The sequence below is a fragment of the Pelophylax lessonae genome (genome assembly GCF_965119305.1).
Source record: "Pelophylax lessonae genome assembly, chromosome: 4".
NCBI classification, from domain to species: Eukaryota; Metazoa; Chordata; class Amphibia; order Anura; family Ranidae; genus Pelophylax; species Pelophylax lessonae.
Genome location: NC_138771.1, coordinates 141,527,094 through 141,540,497, shown reverse-complemented (window position 1 = coordinate 141,540,497; position 13,404 = coordinate 141,527,094). Strand labels below are relative to the sequence as shown.

Genomic DNA, 13,404 nt, shown 5'->3' with positions numbered 1-13,404 from the left:
GTATAGGCTTATGAGACAGATCAATAAAATGCAGGTTAACATGCGAGTTGTAATTGCTGCAATACATCATCCACCCTCTAAGCAATTACAAATCTTCTGTGGTATGTTCATACTAGAGTATGGATGATGCTTGATAATTATGAACAGTATTCACAAGAATTATAATATAGCCTTCAGTCTCAGCAAATCTTCAAAACTAAATGAATAGGAGACATTAATTTAAGATCAATCAAATTTAATTATAGAATTAGGAGGCAGGGTGTTATATGCAGATGTATGGTATGATTTACATGTGGATTAACCTGTGAATGGTAAATACTGGAACAATTAATCCACCCTCAGAACAATTACAAATCTACAAAGTTTCCAGACTAGAGAATGAGTGCTGTAATTGACACTTGGAAGTCGATAGAATTCACAAGGATCATAGTATAGCCTTCAATGTCAGCAAAGCTTCAGCAGATCTTTAAAACTATAAACATAAGATAAATTCAATTAAATATCAGCACAGATCAAGGAGAGAGGGTGTCATATGAACTGTAGTAAATTATAGACATGCAGATGGTAAATGTAGAGCATGCAGTTCTTATCTTTTATAGTTTGTTGGCTCCAGCTCCAGTCCACTGGTGCCGATCTCCCCTGCACCTCCTCCTTAGTCCACACAGCTATCAGGACTCTCAGCCTTTATGAACACAAGTCACCAAGCTTTCCCTCCCCTCTTCCACAGCAATGATGCACATAGTTTTAGTCCCCGAGCACCAGGCACACTATTAGCAGTTCAAAGAGGAACTAAACAGCCAGCACCACATGGATTTCCCTTTCTCCTCACTCCTGTGGTGCACACACAGAGCCTACCTCCTCCCATGGTGGTCCTGGGAAGACTCACTCTGCAGGTACCGTTCGCTAGCCACAACTCCTGGACAGACTTAAGCTGGCCATACATTATACAATTTCTGTACAATTTCCTTTAGATTTAACTTTAACTATGTAGTGCATGGCCTTGCCTGATTGGATACAAATTGAAAGTCTTGTTTAGGTTTGGCCTTATATGGTTTTTGGTAAATCCAGAGGAAAATTATACAAGATATTTTATAATGTATGGCCAGCTGAATCACTGCTGCAAACTGGCAGCAATGCACAGCAGCCAATTAAATTTCACCTTTCACCAATTCGATTTCACTGAAATTAAATATGTTTGGCTGGTATGGAATATTGCAGCTAGCAGGTAATCACTGCTTTCTTAAGTACCATATTAAAAATCTATGTAGCTTTTATACACATACTTTATGTTTAGAACAATTACAGTAGGGAAGTCTCCTGGGGTCCCATCAAAATTTTGCTAAGGGGTCTGATGATTTGTAGTTACGCCCCTGATATATGCACTAGTATGCTTTCAGATATATTCAACTTGAATTTTACTTTTAGATGCTTTTGACCTTCTAAGAAGCATCAAATTGCTTTTGCCTTCCCATTGTAAGGCCTCTGTCACATACCTGGTAAGTGACCGAAATTACGAGGTTGGCCTCTTGTATCTCAAGCTCCAGGCCCCAATGAAGAAACAGATGGTGCCGAGGGACAGGAGGAACGAGTGCCGGCAGGTGTTGATGGTAGAACTTGCAGTAGGAGATGCAGGCCCAGGTGGTCTGGCAGGACACCGGATCAGAAACAGATACTGTGCAGGCTGGACCAGGCTAGGTTAAAGAGGTACTCTGCATGCACTGCAGATTTTGGACGTGTGGCTTGTCAGAGCTTATAGCAGTCTTACAACAGTCAGGGCAGGCACTCAGAAGAGACATGGAGCAAAATCTGAAGGAAAAGCGCGGTCACAGCAGTAGCCAGGGTTAGCAGCGAGCGGGCAACGAGGTACAGAAGCATAGGCAGGAACATAGTCAGGAACGCGTAGACAAAAGAACAAGCAGGATCCAAGGTTAGATCAGTAATAACAGCATCGAGCATGGATAGGAGCATTCTGTAAATAGGCGGTCTGGCACTTACTGGAACTATAGACGCACTTCCACACGCGTTTGCATGCCTGCGCACATGAGCACACCTAGTTATCTATCTATGGGAAATACCATCCACATGCCTGCGTGCCACATGTCTCACAGGAATTCCCTGACCCCCTTATATTGGTGCAAGAGAATGATGCAATCATTTTAGTTTAAAAGAAATCCATCAGTATCTTAAATATGATCCACGATAAATGCTTGGGGCCCCCGCTCAGGCTGACAAGGTCCAGAAAGTTGAATGCCACTGACTAATGAGGGTGCAGGCTAGAGAGAGGTTCATCCAGACCCAAAGCACGCTGTAGAAATAGAAAGAAATAGCTTGGCGACCGCACGCTTCGCTGGGTCCGAGTAGATAGCAGGTAAAAGCAACCTCAACTTACTTCATCCAGGCGTGGCCTGGATGAATCGAACTGGGGCAACTTTTACCTGCTAGCTACTCAGGATGGACCAGGTGTACGGCAGACGGGCTATTTCTTTCTATTTCTATTTCCTGGCTGCAGGAGTACAATGCACCTAACTTTATGCGACTCCGCCAGTTCTGGTTGCTGCCATACATATGGGCCTACAATTAAAAGCCAGTTTCATCATTTTTTGGAAGTTTTAAAGGTTGGCCCTTCATTTCCTGTTGCTTCTAGTGAGCCATCACTGTGATGGATAGCCTTGCTGTTGAATAGAAACGTGTGAGGGAGCAGGCTAAACTTAAGGCTAGCTTCACCTTTTGCAACATGTTACATGTCACACCCGTATTTAGGGTAAGATGTATCATGGTACAAATGGACCCCCCACCCCCAAAACACCTCCCATAACAGCCTGCAGGGGTTCTCCTGCCCGGCAGCAGCTGTCTATTTTGAAATTGGCACGGCTCTGTCTGCACAGCATCATTCTGTAGCACCCTACAGGTAGGTAGGTGCTAGGTAAAATGTGTAGTGGGCATTGTCTGCCTAACAGCAGGGCTGTGATCTGTTTAGATTGCGTGTCAGGGTTTCCAGATGTGCCAGCTGAGGGGGGAAGTATCCCCACTGGCTCCTGTGAGAGGCTTCTCATAGGGCAGTGTGGGAAGCCCAATCAGGGGACACATCCCAGCTTGTAACTACCCCAGAAGGCAGATTATGCTGCAAAGGATTCTGGGAGTGGGTATAAGTTTGGGGGGAAGTGCGTGGCACGGTGTCTTTGGCGGGAGCAGAGTCCCAGGAAGGAGAGTGCGGCTGTCTCTCCTCCTGTCTGGGGAAGGCGGATGTCCCAGGGTGTCGCCTGAGTGTCCAGAGAATGCTGAGTTGAGCTGAGGGGATCTGGTGTGCCGGGAGCCTACGTAGAGAGAGAGAGGGGTCCAGTCCCAGAAAGCCTACACAGGTCGTGAGTACTGAGGATTGCCCCTGGGGGTCTGCCTGAAGTTAGAGGGGACCACTCCAGTTCTGGGATCCAGTATCAGCTAACTGTAAAGGGGGTACCTAGGTTGAGGACCCTGAAGCTACAGAGGGGGTACATAGTCAGTGGACCCTGAAGAGTTTGAGGTCAAAGGGAGCACCTGCAGTTTGGGCCCTGAATTGTACGGAGCGTGCCAGTTACAGTGAAAGTTATAAAGAGTTCTACTATATACTACCTCAAGCTGTGCCAGGCGGGGGGGAAAGTATTCAGTGACTTTCACAGTGCAACAGTGTCTGGAGTTCTACAGTTCTCAGTCTTGAATCTTCTGGACTATAAGTCGAGGATTCAGCACTTCTGTTTTACAGAATATTCTCAGTGTCAGTGAGCGTTGGCAAGGAAGGGCCAACGGGCATTTTAAAAGTAAAAGTCCCAATTGTAATTAGTTTACGCCTCAAGGAGTATCCCACTCATTCCCTTCTCCCATCCCCTTAATTCCAAAAAAACTACAAACAAAGATGCCGGAGTTGTTGCTGCTTCAGTTGTCACACCCAGGGTCACAGCTCACATGGGCTGGAGAGATTACCGGTAGTAATGGCAGACCCACATCAAGCTATAGGCCTGGAGACCTTGCAAGAATTCATTCACAGAGATTTGTGAATGAATGAACTACAAGTCCCTACACTCACTGCGACAGATGGATTGTAGTTTTGGTTGGAACACAGGTGCAGTGATTACTGTACTTGTAGCCCAATTATATTTCCTCCTGCTCTGTAATTAAAAACCTGCACCTTTGTACAGACATAGAACTGGTGGAAGAGTCTGCAGGAGCCTGGCATTGCACCCATGATCCACTGAACATGGGTGCAATGCTTTGGAGACTCCTCTGCAAAAAAATAATAAATGTACATTTTAATCCTGCAAATATTTGTGCATTTATTATTTTTCTGTTAAAGGTAGACTAAGCCTTTTAGCAGTTTAGGCTTCATGGTGTCACCATTGCTGGATGAATTATGTAAAGATATGTGCTGACATGGTGTCTTCATTGCTTCATTGTACTGCTTCAGCCTGTCCGGAATCCTCATAGCAATTAAAGGTTTACTTCATACCACACCTTATCTACCTCATACCTCTTGTATTGCAATTCATAAAGATGCATGAACTGCTTTATTTTAACTTGCTGTGCATGTATTGGTATTTTACCACTACCAGCACTGTTATAAATATCGTTGTTATTTTACCAACTGTTATAAAAAAAATCAATGTAAACGTAAATTCAGAAAGCTTAGCACAAACACTATATTACCAAAAGTATTGGGATGCCTGCTTTTATACGCATATGAACTTTAATAGCATCCCAGTCTTAGTCCGTAGGGTTCAATATTGAGTTGACCCACCCTTTGCATCTATAACAGCTTCAACTCTTCTGGGAAGGCTGTCCACAAGGTTTAGGAGTGTGTCTATGGGAATGTTTGACCATTCTTCCTGAAGCGCATTCGGACAAAAAGGCCTGGCTTGCAGTCTCTGCTCTAATTCATCCCAAAGGTGTTTTATTGGGTTGAGGTCAGGATTCTGTGCAGGCCTGTTAAGTTCCTCCACGTCTTTATGGACCTTGCTTTGAGCACTGGTGCACAGTCATGTTGGAACAGGAAGGGGCTATCCCCAATCTGTTCTCACTAAGTTGGGAGCATGAAATTGCCAAAAATGTCTTGGTATGCCTTAGGACAGTGATAGCAAACCTTGGCACCCCAGATGTTTTGGAACTACATTTCCCATGATGCTTCACTACACTGCAGAGTGCATGAGCATTATGGGAAATGTAGTTCCAAAACATCTGGGGTGCCAAGGTTTGCCATCACTGCCTTAGGAGTTCCCTTCACTGGAACTAAAAGCCAAAGCCAAACCCAAACCCTGAAAAACAACCCCACACCATAATCCCCCCTCCACTAAATGATTTGGATCAGTGCACAAAGCAAGGCCCATTAAGACATGGAGTTTGGGGTGGAGGAACGTGACTGGCCTGACCTCAACCCAAGAGAATACCTTTAGAATGAATTAGAGCAGAGACTGCGAACCAGGTCTTCTTGTTCGAATCAGTACCTGACCTCACAAATGTGCTTCTGGAAGAATGGTCAAACATTCCCATAGACACACTCCTAAATTTTGTGGACAGCCTTCCCAGAAGAGTTGAAGCTGTTATAGCTGCAAAAGGTGGACCAACTTAAAGAGGAAGTAAACCCTCCTCTGACACTTTTACCTATACATAGTTACATAGGCGTTAAAAAACTTATTAGGGGAAAAAAATTGGCCTTCAGGAAATATAAATCAGAAGGCACAGTATTGGCTTTCGACCAATACAAGGAGGCAAATAGGAAGTGTAAACACGAAATCAAGATGGCTAAAATAGACTTTGAGAGACAAATAGCGGAGGATAGTAAAAGAAAACCCATAGAAATTCTTTAAGTATATCAACAGCAAAAAAACTAGGGCAGAGCATATTGCACACATAATTAACGATGATGGGAGGATGGTTACAGAGGACACTGAAAAAGCAACCGTGCTGAATGCTTTTTTCTCGTCAGTCTTTACACAGGAAACGGAGGGGTACACTGACCATGACTGTATGGTTAGTAGTAATACACAGGACTTGCCACTATGGCTAACAGAGGGTGAAATCAGGGAAAGGCTGGATAAACTTAACACAAACAAATCACCAGGCCCGGATGGCGTACATCCGAGAGTACTCAAGGAACTCAGTAAGGTTATATCCAGACCACTGTTCCTGATCTTTGCGGACAGTATTAGGACAGGAGATGTACCAGGGGAGTGGAGGAAAGCTAACGTGATTCCGATATTCAAAAAGGGTCAGAGGCATATACCGGGAAATTATAGGCCTGTCAGTCTGACATCAGTAGTATGTAAACTTCTGGATGATAAGGGACTATATCATAGAGTTTGCTAAGGACAACAGCATCATCAGTAGTAACCAGCACGGGTTTACAAATGGGCGTTCTTGTCAAACCAATCTCTTAACATTCTACGAGGAGGTGAGCTGTAAGCTAGATAGGGGCAGACCAGTGGATGTGGTGTACCTAGATTTTGCTAAGGCGTTTGATACAGTTCCCCATAAGCGCTTAATTTATAAAATAAGGACTGCAGGTATTGACAGCAGGGTTTGCTCTTGGATACGGAAATGGCTAAAAGGGCATGTCCAAAGGGTGGTAATAAACAGAGCATACTCAGACTGGTCTGAGGTAGTAAGCGGGGTCCCCCAAGGCTCAGTCCTAGGACCAACCTTGTTCAATTTATTCATAAACAGCATTGAGGACGGGATTAGTAGTTCAATTTCAGTTTTTGCAGATGACACAAAATTAGGCAGGGCAATAACAGCACAGCATGAAGCAGATATCCTACAGAATGACCTGGACAAAATAACGGAGTGGGCAACAACTTGGCAAATGAGGTTTAACGTGGAGAAGTGTAAGGTTTTGCACTTGGGGACTAGAAACATAAAAGCAAAATACACGTTAGGAGGGGAACCCCTGGGAGAATCAAAAATGGAGAAGGATCTGGGAGTCTTGGTTGATGATAGACTAGGCAACAGCATGCAATGTCAAGCGGCAGCTGCCAAGGCTAGCAAAATATTAGCATGCATAAAGAAAGGGATGTATTCCAGAGATAAGACTATAATCCTTCCACTTTATAAAACTCTGGTCCGACCGCATCTGGAGTATTCTGTCCAGTTCTGGTTACCAGTCCTCAGAAGGGATGTGTTTGAGCTGGAGAGGGTCCAGGGAAGGGCAACTAAACTAATTAGGGGATTGGAGGACCTTGATTATGAGGAGCGTCTGCAATCGCTTGATTTATTCTCCCTGGAGAAGAGACGCCTGAGGGGGGACATGATAGCAATTTTTAAATATCTCAATGGGGATCTAGGCTTAGAAAAAAAGCTGTTCAGTCGCAGGGATTGCATGAGGACTCGGGGGCATACAATGCGATTAGAGGAGAAGCGTTTTAACCTCAGGCAACGTGGGGGGTTCTTTACTGTTAGGGCTACAAGATTGTGGAATTCTCTACCACAAGAGGTGGTTTCTGCAGGTAGTATGGTGGCTTTCAAAACACTACTGGACGTACATCTCAAGGATCAGAACATTCAGGGGTATGCGAGATGATTACAGCCACACACACCTACACAGGTTGAACTGGATGGACTATTGTCTTTATTCAACCTCACCTACTATGTAACTATGTAGTATGCGATGCATACTAGCTCATTATGTGTTTCTCTTGCAGGTTGCAAAAAGAAAAAAACAATTTTTGGGGGGTTTACAACCTCTTTAATATTGAACCAAAGGGACTGAAACTGGGATTCCAATAAATTTCTTGTGCTTGTAAAGGCATACTTTTAGTAATATAGTGTATGTTAGCACCCCTTAAAAGAAAAGTTCTAGATTACTGGTATATGTTATGGTGCAGTATAGTTCTCTGTCTCTAAATTTAGGTCCAGAGAAGGAACCCTTCCCTGAAGATATGCTGGCACAGGCACACATGGGAAGAAGCATCCAAGCAGTGACTGGGATCCCAGCAGACTGATAAATTAGATAATCTTTTGTAAAAAAACGAATATACCTACCTGATGTACACACTCTGTACAGGGTAGAATTGGACTTTAAAATTACACCAGCTTCAGGTGGTAATCATAGGGAGGAAAGGAAATGAGGTGTCTAAGATGATGATAAAATAAAACTTGAGATTAAATATTGATGTATGAGAAGTTAGAGAACAGATATAAATGTTTTCTGTGGAAAATTAAAGATTGATGGCATTTATCTTTGTGAACTGAATTTAAAGGATAAAATAGACAGTGTTCCTTTAATACCTCATACATTTTAGTTAACTGACTCTAAGAGCCGGTTCACACTACTCGGACTTGTCAGGCGACTTGGTCGCCTGACAAGTAGCTCCCAATGCTGTGCAATGGAACCGTTCTAATCAGAGTGACTTAAGTCGCTCCGACTTAGAAAAAGGTTCCTGCACTATTTTTTGGCAAAGTCGGAGCGACTTTCTCTATTATGAGAAGTCGTTTGCAAGCCGCGATGAAGTCGCGCTGCACGGGCGACTTCAAAGTCGGGGCAACTTTGAGTCGGATTTGTGTGAACCGGCTCTAAGGCTTGGTTCACATATATGCGGTTTCCTCACAGCTGTGTATCCTCGTGCACAGCAGCCCATCTATTTGAATGGGCTGCTGTGTCCACTGAAAATGTCCCTGCACCTTTTCAGAAAATGCGGCCGCAGGGAAACCGCACAGTGCAGTTCCATTAGAATTAATGGTACCCACCCGCATCTCCTTAGCGGCAGCGCATTTTTCTCTGCTGGTGGTTGCACACATATATAGAATGCCCCTACTGACCTTTATCTAAAAATGCTAGTTGCCTGGCTGTCTTTGGCTTCAACACTTTGGAGTAATTTGACCAGAACAATCATGCTGAGCGCAGTCCGAAATCCTAAACCTGAATACTTGTACATGTTGGGGTGCTTAGATATTAGCAGCATCTACAGTTATACATACTTACACTTCCTAAAATAATACATTTTATAAATGAACTAGTAAAGTTGTGTTCTGCCAAGTTCCATGAACAGAAGAAACAAAATAATAAAACGCAGGATTTAATTTCTATAATACAGATACCCAGTGGTAAAATGTTAGATACAGATATATGTATTCTAGATCACTATAAACAGCACAATAATTTTAAGACCAGATCATTGTAAGATAGCATACAAGCAATGTAAAAAGATGTCGATTCTGATCATATATTGACAGCAAAGCTTATAGTTACATAAAGGCCCTTTCAAAGAATAAATACTGTTAAGCATTTCCACATGTATCTTATCCATGTGAATTACACTGCTAACCTCAGACATATAGTACTGACACATACAACTGGTGTGTTTAATTACTTACAGTGTTCTCGCATGTAGGGGAAATATAGTAGAGCTTCTCGCCTCTCACTGCTCAGTGCAATGTCTGTGCCAAGCCATGCAATCCTAGATTGGATATAGAGCTTCTGCAGCCAGAAACAGCTGCTCCTCCCCTGGGCTGAGTCTATCCTTTTCACCGTTTTCCACTATGCCTTCTAAAAAAAAAAAAAATTTTGTCTGAGCGTTCAGTTTACTATTACTGCATTGTGCTCCCGTTCTTCTTTGTCCTGGCACATTTTCACTGCTTTTTATATCCTCACTTACGCTTCCCTCCAGCCGTGTTGCATCACTGGAATTTTGCTGATTGCATAATTTCATGTGCGATATTATTAGCAAAGACGCATAATATTCTGTGGGGCTGCTATAAGAAAAAGCTATTTTCTAACTGGCATAGTTTATGTGACAAAACATATTTTACTTTCTAGCTAGGGGGTCATGAAACAATTATAAATACTGCAGCCATGGGTCATAAAGTACATTTTCATGTTTTATTTAGTTAGACAAATAGCAAAGAAAACCATGCATTGCCTATTTAGCCACAGGGACAAATACAACACTATGATTAATCTGCTGAAAGATTAATTCTGATTGGTTGCTATGGAGTACCACATATCTCTGTCCTTTGCATTTTTCTGTTATAGCAAAAATAAAGTTAAACAGCAAAGAATTCTGAGCAGGCAGGCTTTTTATTGCAGAAGAGACATGCCATGTCTCTTTTACAATAAAACAAGTGTGCCAGTCTGTTTGCAATCTTCTTTGGAATGTACACTAAAGCCTGGTCCACACTGTGAGTTTTTTTTTCGTTCAATCTGAAAAAAATGTCAGAGCCGCTGTACTAACAATCCAACATTAGTACAGCGATCTCCCCTGCTGAGCTGTTGTGTTCTGACAGGAGGGCATTTGGCTGAGATCCTTGATCAGAAGCCGGTCGGCTGCTGGTTTTCCAGCATGCACGTCCAACAAAAGCCAGCTGAACGGTGGCATACACACTGGCCGATTGTCGGCCATTTTTTTAAAACCGGTCGATGTCTCCTGACATTCAGCCCATGTGTACGGGGCTTTAGCTGTATATGCGCAGCTCAGTGTATTTTCTGGCCACGCTTTGGTGACAGTATGAACAAACAATTGTACATATGAAGAAGAAATACATCATCCTGTCTCAGCCTGTCAAGATGTCAGAAGCGGGAATCAGATTGCCTGAAGAGGCTGCAGTGGATAGGTAGGCTCTCACAGCATTTATAATGTCAAGACAGTGGAGAGAATTTTTCTTTGGATGTTTCAGAAAAGGACATGGAGAAAGGAAAACTATGACCTGGTTGATGTGGGAGGAGGAAACCTCCTTAAGGAGAAAAGAGGCTTCAGGCCTCAAGACAACCTTGTTCTTGTGTAAAACTAAGAAAGGCTCTTTACAGGAAGGTTCTAACTCATAGACGTTCTGTAGAGAGGTGATAGCAAAATGAAAGGCCACCTGTCGAGTAAAGTCAGATAAGAAAATATCCATAATAGGTTAGAAAGGCAACCTCTGAAGGGCTGAAAGAACCAAGTATAAAGTCCCATGAAGTCGTAAGGGAATGTATGGAGTAGAGATGTGTGCAACACCTTGCACAAACTTCCTGAGTAAGGAATCAGAGGTCGAAGGTCCCTTTGTTGGTACTCATAGGTCAGATGCTGGTCTAGAGCAGAATTGAAGACAGGACAATACAAAAAAAAAGGCTTTCCAGTTGTGATGGTAGGTTTTGAGAGACATTGACTTGTAGGCTTCAATAGAATAGAGATGAACAAATCCAAAAGGCCTGCCTCTCAGGACCCAGGCTTCAACAACCATTCCATTAAAGCCAGTGACTGAGAAGCAGGATTTAAACAAGCCCTAGGGACAGAAGGTCTGGACAAACCTAGAAGGGCCCACAGCATATCTGCCAAGAGTCTGAGTATGCCTGAGTACCACATCATCCTGGATTCTGGGCCAGTCCGGGGAAATAAGAATAACTGAAATATTGCCCATCTCACTCCTGTGGAGCAGGTGAGGAAGAAACTGGAGAGGCAGAAAAGCAATCAAGTGAATCATGTGGAACTGATCCCATGGAGTAAGTAGAGTATAAACTGTGAATGTCTGAGGATCCGTGGACCTGGTGACAAATCTGTTGGTTGTTTAATCTGGACACAAGAAGATCCAAATTTGGACCTCCCTAGCACTGATGACCAAGTCCCCTGCAGCAATAGGGCATCCAGGATTTCTCCCAAGGCAAACAGGCTGGCATCCATCATAAGAACTATCCACATCTATGGGGAAAAGGGTTTTCTTGACTCCAGCACTGGACTGGAAATCCACCATGCGAGGGAGAGCGTGGTCTTGCAGGTCAGACGCTTGGGACATTCTAAGGACCAAGTCTGTTTGTCCCACATTGCTATGTTGAGTTGCAGAAATCTGGAGGGAAACTGGGCATCTGCCACTGCCTCAAAGGAGGAAAAACAGAAGTTTGTACCGGAGATTAACCATCATTGACAGGGCCGTAACAAATGTTAGGCTCCGGTACTCCAGTTAGTAAAGCCTCGTACACACGCACCGAATTTCCGCCGACCAGTCGTCTCTCTTTTGTCCAGAGTGGTGTCTGTTGGTTGGAATGTGCTCTAGACTGCACACAAATTTTCCCGCACGACAGAATTCTACTTCAGAAGTGACGTCATGTGTTGGATTGCTTTGTATGTGTTCTTTCATCTCTGAGCATGCCTAGTCTTGCTCATAAGATTTTTCCCCATCGAAATCTGTACTGACTGCACGAAAATCGGACGTGTTTTGACAGAGGACAAAAATTTTATAGCCTGCACACCAGGATTTTTTCGGCCAAAAAGTCGGAGTCGGTTGTCGGAAGAATCATACTAACAAGTCGAAAATCGTCAGATCGGTCGTCGGACGAAAATTCCCGGCCGAGTTTCGACTTGTGTGTACGGGGCTTAAGTCTCTGCCAGGGACAACATTCGCCAAAAATCTGCTCCATATTTAGACTTGGAGCTGGAGGCCTGAAAGGGATAAAAGGAACTTGTTCCTGCCTTAGGAATAGAAAGTCTACCCACAGAATTGGAAGCCTTCTCTTTCTAGGGAGGAGACTTCTCCTATCCCTTGTGATCTTCTTGATGTACTTATCCAAGGAGGAAAAAACAGGCATTATTTCTCAAAAGGATCAGACCTCTCTTGGCTTCAACCTCCTCGGTGAGCATACCAGTGAAGGGGTCTTTAGGGACAGGGCACCACCATCGGCAAACTATGGCCCTAGACTTGTATAGCACCCTGTGACTAACTCAACATGATGCACCACACACATCATGTGACACCCACACAGTTCCAATGTCTGAAGTGACATTACAAGCTAGTCCTGCTCCTTCATCCAGCTGGGGTCCAGGTATATTTTTTTATTTTCCTTGCATGTGATTAGATATTCTTTGCAAAGTGAATGTTTACTTACAGTAGCGTCACCTCATTCACTAAACTAAGTAAAAATTCACTTTGGAAACTGCACATGCTCTACTGTTTTATTAAATCAACTTTACAGTATAAACCCAAGAGTAGGAATAGAGATGTGTTTGGCAATATAGCTATGCGGACCATACTGCACAGTGCATGTTTATCTACATAAGTATATAGTATTGCATTGTTTATCTTAAATTTTTTTTTTATATGATGTGAAAAAATAGACTTGCACTTCCTATGTTTTATTGTATTAAATTCAGGGATTTGTAGATAAGCCACTGGAGGGAGCTTTATCTCTGTGTCTTTATCTCAGCTTTATTCAACCTCCTTGACTAAAAATTCTTGAGATATGATACCAGCTATACAGGCTGTGCATAGTTTTCATACATCAGCTGATTTATAGACTTGCATTGTGATAAGTTGCATTAAACTACAACTACTGTGTATTACTGCAAAAAGAAAGCAGAGCCTGTGTATGTAAGAAGTAAATATGATGGTCCCTATACATGCACATATAGCTAGATATACAGTATATATATTAGCAAAGTTACACACAGAAATATTTTTCAAAGCATTAACACACAC

At 43.1% G+C, this 13,404-nt stretch overlaps 1 protein-coding gene across 1 annotated transcript in view; it reads right to left on the bottom strand.

Moving 5' to 3' along the window:
* The window catches only part of NRG4 (neuregulin 4), a 40,972-nt gene extending 31,370 nt beyond the window's left edge, over positions 1-9,602 (bottom strand). Inside the window, exon 1 of the mRNA XM_082252855.1 lies at positions 9,337-9,602. The gene's annotated coding sequence lies outside the window, so the exon portion shown is untranslated. The remainder of the gene's footprint in view (positions 1-9,336) is intronic.
* Positions 9,603-13,404: the final 3,802 nt, after the last annotated feature.